This window comes from Nuphar pumila, chromosome 12 (assembly GCF_984573655.1).
Source record: "Nuphar pumila chromosome 12, dmNupPumi1.hap1.1, whole genome shotgun sequence".
Classification (NCBI taxonomy): domain Eukaryota; kingdom Viridiplantae; phylum Streptophyta; class Magnoliopsida; order Nymphaeales; family Nymphaeaceae; genus Nuphar; species Nuphar pumila.
The window spans coordinates 66,991,258-67,004,198 of NC_143260.1; positions in this window are offsets into that span (position 1 = coordinate 66,991,258).

Here is a 12,941-nt window from a genome sequence, read left to right on the forward strand (position 1 = left end):
CAGGCAGCTCAGGGTTACGTCAGACCGCCGAATAACCCATTTTCATCGACATATAATCCGGGTTGGCGTAACCATCCCAATTTTTCATGGAAAAATCCACAATCTTCAATGCAGATGCCTACATCCTCTCAGCCAGCTCGGCAGCCATCTTTTGCTCAGTCATTCCAAAGACCGAGCTATTCTCAGTCCTCTTCTTCTTCAGTCCCTCCCCCGATTCAGCAAGAGTCTGCCCCGCAGACATCTTTTGAGGAGAGACTTCTCCAGGCATTCCAAGAGGTAAAAACCTCTAATCAGAACACCTTCGATAAGTGTAGTCAGATATTGAGCTCCCATACGCAGTCCATTGCGAAGTTAGAGTCGCAAATGGGACAATTAGCTGAGGCTATTAGTAGGAGACCCGAGGGTACATTGCCGAGTCAGGCTGTCATGAACCCGAAGGGCAAGGACCAGATGACTGGAGGCCTGTTTCATACTGAGACACAGCAGCAGGCCAAATCTGTTATGGCCCTGAGGAGTGGACGTGAGTATCATGTCGAGAGTAGAGAGAGAGAGAGTAGAGAGAGGATAGAGGAGCCAGAGACCATTGTTTCACCTACGTCGGCTCAGCCATCATCATCATCCCCATCATCATCTTCATTACCTTCATCATCATCATCTTCATCTTCTGTGCAGAAGAAGAATAGGAGTGAGACTTCTCACAAAGGGAAGGAACCACCCGAGTATACTCCCCCACCACCCTATCCCAAAGCATTAGAGTCTCCTGGATATAGAGGGAAGCACGGTGCGAAGATCCAGGACATGCTTGACATATTCAAGCATGTGCAGATCAACTTACCTTTTGTGAACACCCAAAATTTTTCAAAGTCTTGTAAAAATAACCCTTTTGCCCCTAGCCCCATTTTTCTAAGAAAATCAAGTTATTTCTTCAAATTTCTGGATTAAATTTTGCATTAATATATTCAAATTCAGCTCCGGGTCTGAACTCAGTATTTTAAATCCAAATCTGAGCCCCGTTGTCCGATTTCCAAAATAAAATCACAAAATACCAAAAAATGAGTTTGAAAGGCTCGGACAGCTCATCCGGCACTCTGTTGGACCCTCGATCCTATATTTCTCAGTCCGAAGTTATAAACCTCGATTATTTCTCAAAAATTCGGACATAAACCCATTTTTTGAAGAAATTGTCTCAAAATAGTTTCTAAAATTCTCAGAAAAAAACTCCTGTTGTAAACATTTTACAAAAACATCAAAAAATTAGTTTCAATCTTTGATTTCTTGTAAAGCTTTAGGATTTTATTCTAAAAATACAAAAAAATGGAAAAATAACATAAAAAAATCAAAAATTGAGAAAAGCTACGCAAAAAATGAATGACTTTGAGCTTCTTAAAATTGTTTTTGCTAAAAACCTCATTTGAAAAGCCATCTTACAAAAAAATTCTTAAAAGGAGTCTTCTTTTTGGAAAAGGAGAAAATCCACAACAAACTCCTCCCGCACTCCTGTTTCCTCTTCTCTCCACCGCAGATCTCAAACTGACCCCCCCATTCTTCACCTTCAATCTTCAACAGGTTTTCCCCTCGAACCTTCTTCGGCTCCTTTAAAAAGAAGCCTCCACCACTTCTCGAGGGCATCGCTTGCAATTCATCAAACTCATCTCTCGCAATCCATGAACTTCTGTTAATCGACATTTTCTTCTGAGGGGGGATATCCATCAATTTCGTCCACCATTGTCCTGGAGATCGATTTTCCTCCCTTCAGATCCGTTTGCCCCATCTATCATCCATTATCAACTCTTCTTCTGAAGCAGCCATCCCTCCTCTTTCATCCGGGCGATTCCCCTCAAGGCCACAGAAGAAGCTTCCTCTTCTTCTTTCAGAAGCTCTGCAGACAAAAGTTTATTCACCTTGGATTTTTGCTGGTTTTTGAATCCCCTTTCATTCGGAACCTCTGCAGCTCTGCAGGTAAGTAAATGCTTCTCTATCCCTCTTGATTTTCCACAAAATTCCCTTTCTCTTTATTGCATTTTCTTTTATTCTCTCTTTATTCTATTCAAACCTTGTCTCTAGTCCCCTTTTCTTCTCCCTTTTATGAAGCCTCAGGAGTGGTATCAACCTGTATGTATTGCAGGTTCGATCCGTTCATGGCAACATTGACGGAACATTCGTGTTCCCACAATTTCTTCCCTATTTCATTTTATTATTGTTATTATCGTGTGTTTCTTCTTTGCTCTCCACCTGTTGCCGAATTCCCTGGGTTTTCATCAAATTCAGCATTTTTACATTCCGATATCATTTTTTTTTTCTCTAATTTTACAGTCTGTTATTGAATTTCATTGGTTTCAATTTTGGTAGATGTTCCTGTACCGATCTACATATTTCAGTCTATATCTGACTCCAATTTTTTTAGTATACCTATATTGTTTGTTGTTTCTTTTTCTTTTTTTTTCTCTTTTCTCGATCTTTTGTTTTCATCCTCTTTTGCTTTATGCCATAGTGAACCCTCATTTTTGGGCCTTCCTCTGTATTTAGGTCTCCATATTTCTTCACGAATGCCCTGGAACTACTAAAACTACTCTATGAGATTGTCACTGTGAGACATTACAGCCATTGGCTACCCAAGGATGCTGATCATGGTGAGATGGCACGGTGTAAATAAAAAGAAAAAAACTTGGTCGAGTGTTAGATTCGTAGATCCACGACCTCTTGCTCTTGTTGCGCCACTTGGCCGATCTTGATCAGCTCGTTAATTGCTTCAATTTCAATATTTATTTCCTATGAATTCTTCCAGATTTCGTTTGAATTTTTTTTATGTTATATCATTCATGAATGACATTTTTCCTATTCATTGTTGCAATAGGCATTTGCTTAGTTATTCCTAATTTAATCATTTTTTTTTCTTTCGGAAGCTATTGTTTTTGTCATAATACATTGAAAGTCAGATTCATTATGATCTAGACTTGAGGCTGATTCCTCGGTGAAGTATCAGCTCGCTAAAGAAGTCCTTCATGACAGCCCACCTTTGCATCATTTCATACCAGCATGTGTTTCTGTAATTGAATTCATGGCATTTTTATGCTCACAGTAGTGCACTTCTGTAATGAACCCCAATCTCATCACCAGTTTAATATCTTGATTTCATAGGGTCTCCTTATCCTAATAGGTTGATGTTTCGTATCTCTGAGTTTCCTTTATGCATCATCATATATCGGTCGAGGGCATAACACCCTGTATCTACATATCAACTGTCTGCAGCATGGTATATATCATATTAGGTTCATATTCTTAATATCATTATTTCAATCATTCACTCCTCCCCTTGGCACCCAGGTTATCAAACCCTTTTTGCAGTAACCCTTATGATTTTAATCTTTAATTTACTACCTTCCTGTTTCTCGTTATCTTTTCTGCCTCTGTCCGATGTGGTGTATCACCCCATCCCAATCACACATGACCTGTGGATTTACCTATAAAGTTGCTTGATTTGCCTCCAATGATGATACGACTGCAATAATATTTGAGACATCTTCAGAGGAATCTGAGAAATAGAACTTTGTACAGTAGACCAATTATCTAAAAAAAAAAAAAATGAGGTCTCTAATATAAGCATGATGATCTGATCTCTGAAATACTAATCATGATGCTGTTGATAGCTTGCAAAATTCTGTGTACCCCAGTTTTTTTTTTTTTTACCTTTCCTGCAGTTTTGCAACAGGTTGCTGAGGGCAATTATTGCCAATAAATATGAGTATAAAGGATGATCTGAAATCGTTTCCAAGACAAATTGAGATGCTACGAACAGAACTGGGTCAAAGGCCCCGCTACTGACAGTAATTTTTCCTGTTTTGTGAATGCCTTTGTATGGATGTGTCCGATTTAGTGGCTGGCCTGCATTTTACGCATGACACCTCCTGCATCCCTTCCATATTATTAGCTTTAGATATATGGATAACCTCCATTTGCACATAAGTATGGTATCCCCACAACTGGTTATCCTCAGCACTGTCTGCAAAATGCTTTGTTCACATCCTTGGTACTTCCAGCTCTTACACACCTACCTGTTACTATTACAGATTGGTACTCCACAAACCCCTTTCACACAGCTGCTAATACCACACTATACTTCACCACCCCTGTGTTGGCCCCTATAACAGCACATTTTCCTTACTACCTAAGCATCCTTCCATCCATTAGATTCCCAATTTTACTTACTGTATGCTGGTTTAATCACCTCACATCATTAGCATTGAGATTTACATATTGATGTCATAGTACCTACCTGTCATCTTTCATAACATTGCCATATGGGTATTCAAAGTTGTTCTTTTGTTGAGATATTAACATATCATTGTGTGATCATACATTTGTTGAGATATTTTTCAAAACAATACACCTATCTTGAATGAAGATGCATCATATGAGCCTCTTTCCCTTGCATAAGGCACTACACCTTAGACAAATGTATAACAGATTCATATTTTATCTAGAAACACTATATATTTCCCATTCTCATATGAATGCTCAGGTATATTTATTTTAAAACTCTCATCTTGTCAATAAGCATATCCTAATTCATGTTAAGGCTTTTTCACATGTATCTTAGCAATCATTTCTTAGTCGACTTAAGATATCTTATATATTCTCCCATACATATATTTTATACACCTGTTAGGAGCTTTTATATAACATTCTTCGCATGCCTTTCATTGTATTTTTGGTTATCTATTAAACTATGTGTTGCAGGAACTATGTGAAAGACATCATTATTGGGAGTTGAAAATTCAATTTCATGTATTGTAATAATTAGATTGGAATAAGAATTTACATTTCCTGCTTTAGGTAGAATGGATGAACATTGTAAACATCATAAATTGCTTGTTCTCATACATTTTTTTACCTTTATTTCTCAAATTCTCACAATGGTGAAACACGAATGACACGTGCACCATTTTGTAAGAGATAATTGATACTAAGTTGATGATCCACATCAATGGCCATAGTCAGGGCGTGGACAAAACTTAGCATTTTTATCTTTTACAAAATAACATCAGATCCACACTGGATCCAGTTTCAAAATTCATCATATTTTTCCAAAATATTTTCTTCTTTTATCAGAATTGAACTTAAAATAACTCAAAATATATACCAATGGCCATAGTCAGGGTATATTGAGAGTTAATTTTATTTTAAATTCTATAAAAGCACCAAAATGTATTGCATTCTTCACTTGAATTTAAATGTGGTTATTATATAACATATTCAATGACCATAGTCAGGGATATATTATATCTTCAACCCCATTCTTAATTCACTTAAAGAATGAAATAGCTTTTCAAAAAAACCAAATTCAAAGGTTTAAATTCATTCATCATATAGGATAGAATTGCATCATATTTTCAAAAAAAATTCTTTTCAAAATTCCAAGTGATTCTCCCTCTTCATTTCTCAGATCAAATCTCATTCAAATTCAATTCCATTTCATTTCAATATTCAAAAATTCAATTTCAAAGTCCAAATTGACTTTGAAATCCCAAAATCATTTTATATTCAAACTTCAAATTTCCAAACTCAAATCAAAATTCAAATTCAAAGTTCAATTTAACTTTGAAGTTATCTTCTGATTTCAAAATCAAGTTCATCCCCTTATCTTCAATCAAGGTTTGGATTTGAATCTCAAGTTTAAAATTGGGGTTTCTAAAACCCAGATCCATCTTAAAAGTCCTATTTGGACTTCTCAAAACCCAAATCCCAAAGTCAAATCCTAGTCTCAACTTGGATCCAGATTTTCAAGTATAAACTCCATTCCACTTTGTATCTCCAATTACAGATCCAAATTCCATTTAGGATCCAAATCCTTATTCCATTTTGGATCTCCAATTACAGATCCAAATTCCATTTAAGATCCAAATCCTTATTCCATTTTGGATCTCCAATTACAAATCCAAATTCCATTTAGGATCCAAATCCTTATTCCACTTTGGATCTCCAATTACAGATCCAAATTCTATTTAGGATCCAGATCCTAATTCTACCATTGGATCTCAGATTCAGATCCAAATTCCAATTCTTAGGATCCAGAATCCCACTCTACCTTGGATCTCAGATTCAGATCCAAATTTTAATTCTTGGGATCCAGAATCCAATTCTACTTTGGATCTCAGACTTCAGATCCAATTCCATCTTAGGATCCAGGGCCCAACCCTATCTTGGATCTCAGATTTCAGATCCAAAAAGCATATTGGATTCCAAACCTTAAATCCAGTTTCATTCAAAATTCGAGATCCAAATTCCACTTTAAATTCTTATTCCACTTTATTCCAGATTTCAGATCAAGTTCCCATTTCAGATCCTAAATCCAAACATCAACTCAAAACTCTATTCAGAATCCAGATCTTGGATTCGGATTTCATCTTGAAATTTCAAATCAATTCCATGTTCCAATTATATTCGGATTTCCCAATACTATCCTTCCTTCTGATTCAATTCCACTTTCATTTCTGTTCTGATTCAAAATCCATTTATGACTTTGAAAATTCCTTTCTTCTCTTTTTCTTTTATCTCAGTTTCAAGATCATTTCTCTCAAAGTCCAAATTTATATTCCCAAACTCTTGATTATTCTAAAAACTTAGAGCTTTAATCCTAAGTTCTAAGTAAAAATCATTTCTTCACTTTATCAAATTCATCTCAGAAACACTTGGAAATTCTTCAAAAAAATATTTCAAAAAGAACATACATCTTTGCATTTGCACAAGCATGATTCTTTGTGCATCTAGACTTAGAATAATTTCTTAGATAATTTCTTAGCAAAACAAAAGGCATAAGTTCGACCCTTGGTTCGATTACCCCTGGTAAAGGCGCCAGGAATGGTCGAACCTCGTACCGACGAGCGGATCCCGTCTCCCAATTTTCCCGCAAATATTTCAAAAACGGAGGCGAGTTATTTCAAATATTTTTAAAATTAAGGTCAAGTGAGACCCGCAAAAGAGTTCCTCTTTTCTTTTCTTCTTTCTTTTATCTTCTCTCCTTCTTTCCGTTCTTTTATCTTTTCTCCCTTCAAAAAGGAGGAAAATAAGAGGCTGGAAAGGAAAAGAGAAGGAAGAGAGAGAACATTACGAGAGAAAAATTTTTGCGATGATCACAGTTTTGGCGACCGAGTTGGGACCCGTCTCCGTCCGGTCGAATTATGCCTTTTCTTTTGCTTTGATATTATCTAAGTCTTTATTCTACATATGTCAGCTACATTTTCATGCAAACCTTAGAAGCCTAGATTTTGTCCTAAGCTGACATCATTGCATATAGGATTTAAGTATGGTTTGGTAGGACCATATTGAGGGGATTATTCATGTTCACATTAGACTTAGGTTTTAAATACAACTCTCCTCAATTTTAGGGATTGAATGTAAACAATGTATGCAAGTGTATGCTTCCTTTCATTTAGATCTATCTCTTTAGGACTTGCATTAGAGCCATCTGACTTTTGCATGTTGAACATGTTTTCAAAAACATCCCTTACCTATATTGTCCCGGTCTTCACGTTGCTGGGCTGTCTCACTGAACCATAGTTCGGGAGAGAGCCTCACAACTGGACCACCTATTTGGGTTCGCGCCCCCCTACCACGTACCTAAGGGCCATAGTCCGAGGTATATAGGTAGGTGCTCAAGGATGTTGGGAAGCCATTACCTTAGAACCGGAGAAATATTTCTATGCCACGTACTTCGAGCTTCGGCTTGGGTATATCGGCGTATCTTGATCGGAATCAGATAATTTGAACCTTAGAGTTAGGATTAAGGTCCTACAAGCCATTTCAAATATTGCATTTAGAGTCAGCCTTTAGGGAGTGTTGTATGCGCATCCTTGTTTGTGCAACTTTGGTTGTGTGATATTTCTCTTATTCTCTCATATATATGTATCAGACCCTTTTCAAAAACCCTGGGTGTATTGTTCAAAACTTACCCTTATTTCCAAAAACCCCAGGTGTATATTTTTATCTACCTACATTTCTTTTTCTCTTTTAGATCAAATTTTCTTCAAAACCCTGGAAAACTCTTTTAAAAATCCCCTCAATCTTTCAAAATGTCCAGGTTTGATTCTTTAAAAAGTCTATCCGTAAGTTCTGCATTCTATCTGACTCGCTTCCTCCTTTTGCCTCAGTATCACTCCGATGGCATCTGACTCTCCCGATACTATCTTTCCTTCGGATCATGTCCTCTATCAAATAAGGGATGGAACCCCAGATCTGCGGGTCATCCAGTCTCGTACTTTCTTCCCACGGTGGTATTATTCTTGGTTCGCCACCTTCTCACGTATGTTCCCAGATCACTTGGATGACTGCGGGTTGGAGATGACATCAGCGGTAGGCAAGCGAGTCATCAATGGAGCGTTGATTCAGGCCATGGCAGAACGATGGAATCCACGTACCTGCACATTTTGGTTTCCATGGGGAGAGATGACTCTATTGATGGACGAGTTCAACGACATTATGGGATTGCCCGAACCAGCTGGTCAGCCAGATGATCCTGTCGAGTAGCAATTTTTGATCAACATCAAAGGGGTAGATGTTCGAGAAGCCTTAGCAAGAGCAACGGGGAGCAGATCCTGGCCTCTCACCGAGATTGGTGAGAATCAGTTCATCGACCTGTTCGAATTATATCAAAAGTACAGAGCCTACAAAGAGGTTGGCACTTTGTCCCGAGCAGCGAAGGACAGAATTCAGCACGCCATGATCCTGTGCACAGTGGGGTTAGCCTTCTTCCAAGATGGTCAGAATTTTATAGACATCAGAGTTGCTCAGCTCTTTCGGAGATGGGGAAGCAAGCAGACCCGTCAGCTCTCAGTCTCCATGGCCGCATTAGCCTTCCTTTACAGAGGTTTGGCTCGATTCGCTCTTGGGGAGACCATTCTGGTAGAAGGATGCACTTATGCCTTGCAGTCGTGGTTCCTACGCCACGTTCCCTCGAAGGCCAGTTCTTTCAGATTCAACAGTAAGCAACCGAAGACAGTCATCCAATGCCGAGCTCTGATCGAGAAGCTGCATCAGGAGGAGATCACCTAGGATTTCTTTGACAGAAAAGAGACTGTTCCTCGATACACTTATGCTCGTAACAAGCGCTACAAGTTGATGGGCCCTTTCTTTTGTGTCGATTATCAGCCGGAACGATGTCTGAGGCAGTTTTCACAGCGGCAGGTCCGTGCCAACACCCGTTTCCCGACAGGCAATGTGTCAGAATTCAACCTGCAGTCGGATCAGTGGTCTGGGGCATATCATGTCGCAAAATATACCTGGAACTCCTTTATTTCTCTGTCTATATTTCCTGGGCCAAATGTATCATCTGAATATCAAGAGTGGTGGCAAACTGTCTGCCCACCCTCTCTTTGTCCTTGAAAGTTACAAATATCAATAAAATTTTAGTTTTTGGCCAAAAATGTTATTTTCTGTATTTTTGTTTGTAGCACAAATAAAAGTCACAAAAACTTGAGTGACGACCTAATCCCAGGTAAAAGGGATATTCCTTCCGCATTTCTTCAAATCTTATCATGGTTGACGACCTCGCCTAGGTAACAAGGCACATTTCTCTGTTATCATCAAATGGTAACACAATAATCACAAATCATGTGATGACCCAATCCCGGGTAATGGGATAATCTCTTGAAATTGTCTACCAAATCCCCTCATTTCTTGCTTTCTCTCGAAGAAATTATGATTTTCAAAAAGCTTCTCCATACTCTAACCATTCCCATATTCTGCAGGGAAGCTTAGGCATCTGAAAAATGGTTCAGACAAGGGCTGACAAGAGGGTTGCTCAACAACACAGTGACAACGAGTCAGAGGAGATGAATTCTCCTAGATTGACCAAGAAGCATGACTCCGGAGATGAAAGCGATGTTGATCCGGCCATGTACCGGATTTTTCAGAAAATGATGACTAAAATGATGGCCGAGCAGGCTAAGACGGCTCCAAAGAAGGCGGCTTCTAAGACCAAAGCTAAGAAGAAGCCCATGAAAAAGCCCGTCAAGATCAGCAAGCAAAAGGTACAGCGTGACAGTACCCTGAAGATTCTGAGTCAGCGGAAGAAAATTCTGAAGAAGAGCAGTTGATTTACATCCCGAAACATCTGCGGCAGTCCAAGAGGCCGGTAGAGGAGCCAGTGTCAGTGAACAAGCCCAAGTATGGGGCCCCCGCAGAAGACTCGATCCAGGCATTGACAAAAATCGTCAAAGACCTGCAAGTCCGAGACAAAGGAAAAAGGTCATATACCAGGCAGGATTTCTACCTCAGTTTAGAGGGGGACATCAATTTGGAGAATCTCCCCCAAAAATTCATTAAATTCGATGGATCCGGAGACCCCAAGGCCCACCTTGCCATGTTCTTCGCAGAATGCGCCCGGTTCAGCGAAGACAACCGTGCCCTCTTCCTCTGTTTTCCCCGCAGTTTGGAGGGAATAGCCGCCAAATGGTATGCCGAGCATGTCAATCCCATCGAGTTAAGGGATTTTGACAAAGTCGTTAATATGTTTGTGGAATGCTTCCTATTCAACACGGAAGCTCTGCCCACCCTGAACCACCTGTGCAACCTGAAACAAGAGCCCAATGAAAAGGCTAGGGATTTTATCCACAAGTGGAGAAGCCTGTGCAACAAAATGAGAAACCCTATCTCTGAGGAGCATGCCCTCCAAGTCATTCTCAACAACTTCTCCCAGCCCCTAAAAAGCCTCATCTTCCCATATCCCTCCAAATCGTTTATTGAACTGACGGAGCGAGCAGAATGGCTCGAGATGGGAGTAGAGAACGGGATGTACGAAGGTGTTGCCTTAGCCAAAAATGTGCAAGACCCAAAGAAGAAGGCACACTTCACCTACTCCGCCGAGGTTCCAGGGGATGATCAGGGCAGTAGCAGCAAACAAGGCAGTGGCAGTGGCACAAAGCCCGAGCAGAACAGAGGAAGGAAAGGGAAATTCTTCAAGAGCAATGATAAGCCTCTCCCGACCGGTCCTCAACAAAAGGGGGACCTTCAAGAAAAACCTAAACATATAAACTGGAGCAGGGATCGGAAGTTTACTCCCCTCGACCAGCCACTGGAGAAGATTTTGGAATATTTGCTGTCTCACGGGATGGTAAAACTTCCCAAGGTGGCAGATCCACCAGTGCTCATGGGAAGATTTAAGGAACAATACTGCAAATTCCACAGAGCGATGGGCCACGACACTGAGTACTGCTTCGTCCTGAAGCATCTGATTCAGGATTGTATTGATAAAAGCATCCTCATCGAGGATAAAGAAGAGGGCAAAATGGACATTCTGTCCGCCCCATTCCCAAAACATTCAGTGTCAACCGTTTTAGAAGGTTCTTTTCTCCCGCAGAGTCACATACATCCTTGCTCCAGCGAAGAAATAAGTTTGCAGCATCAGGTGATGGTTCTACATCAGAATCAACCTGCATTTCAGAGAGGGGATATCCTCTCATTTTTAAATATTAGAAACATGTCAGTTGAGAGTGGAAGGATCCAAGTTTTTCCAAAAAGATTTGTGAAAAGGGAAGCCTGCATAGAGGAAGCAGAAACCTCGGAAGCAGCAGAAGAACGGGCCAAAAGCCTTCAGAAGCCCATCACAGCGCTCTCCAACATCTCCATCTTTGAGTTGACTCACGACTCTCCCCAGCATAAAGAAAAACTAGATGATCTATTAAGAAAGATCAAAGTAAAGCCGGGCACCACGCCCGAAGACATGGCGCAGATAGTAAACCAAGCAATGACTAACGCGCCTATTACCTTTTCAGATGAGGACTTGCCTAAGCCTCATTCATTCCACAACAATGCATTGTATATAGTGGTCAGGACCAGGGGCATGACTGTCCCGCACGTACTTATTGATGGGGGCAGCAGTCTGAATATTTGACCAGAAATGACAGCGAAAGCATTGGGATTAAAGGAGGAAGAATATGTGCCTGATCCCATCACCATCTATGGCTTCGATAATCATGGGCAAACTGCCAAAGGCAAAGTCTTTTTGGAAATCTTCATCAACTACTCAGTGCATACTGTGTTGTTCCATGTCGTCAATGTACCACCGACTTACAATCTTCTGTTGGGACGAACATGGATCCACAATGCCAATGCCGTTCCATCAACTCTCCACCAGTGCATCAAGTGGTCTAAGGGTGGAATGATCACCACCATTTTGGGTGAAGATCCTGAAGAGAGGCTGCCACAGCCTATGATTCCTCGTCCGACATTCACAGCTGATATTCCAAGCATCCGAGAAGCGGATGAGATCAATCTCAGTGACAGTCTAGAGATGCTGAAGCTAAAAGATGTCATGGAAGAAGAAAATGTCGCAGCCACGGTCCAATGGCAGGGACCTTGTTTCTTCAAGCTAGGAGGACGCATCAATTACACCTCCTTCAAAGATCATCCCTTATTTCCTCAGTTCTCCAAAGCCAGAAAGAGATTTGATTTGCTGATAAAACATGGATACCAGCCATTCCGAGGCATGGGAAAAGATGAAGACGGCATGATAGAGCCCATCATTCCAGTTCGGCACGCGGACAGTTCAGGGTTGGGGTTCACCGGCCAGGATTCCAGCAAAAAGACAGTTTTTGTCAAAGGAAACAAATGAAGATGATGCCTTAGTTTTCCTGCTGTCTTTTCTTATCTTTTGTTAAATCTTGTAGGGACAACACGATCCCATCTTTTGTCAATGTCTTGTAAATACTTCATTTCCAATCAATGAAAAAATCAATTCTCTCTTCACATTTTGAGCATCTATCATTTCTTCTTATATTTTGTCTATATCATTGTTCTTTACTTATATAAAAGTTTGATTTGGCTCGTACTTTCTCCTGAATAAAAAACCTTTCTTAAATTTTCAGGACCATTAACTCCTGAATCAATGACAAGATTTGTTATCAATCCCAAGTATCTAAAATTGGCAAGGTTTCCTGAGATGAAAA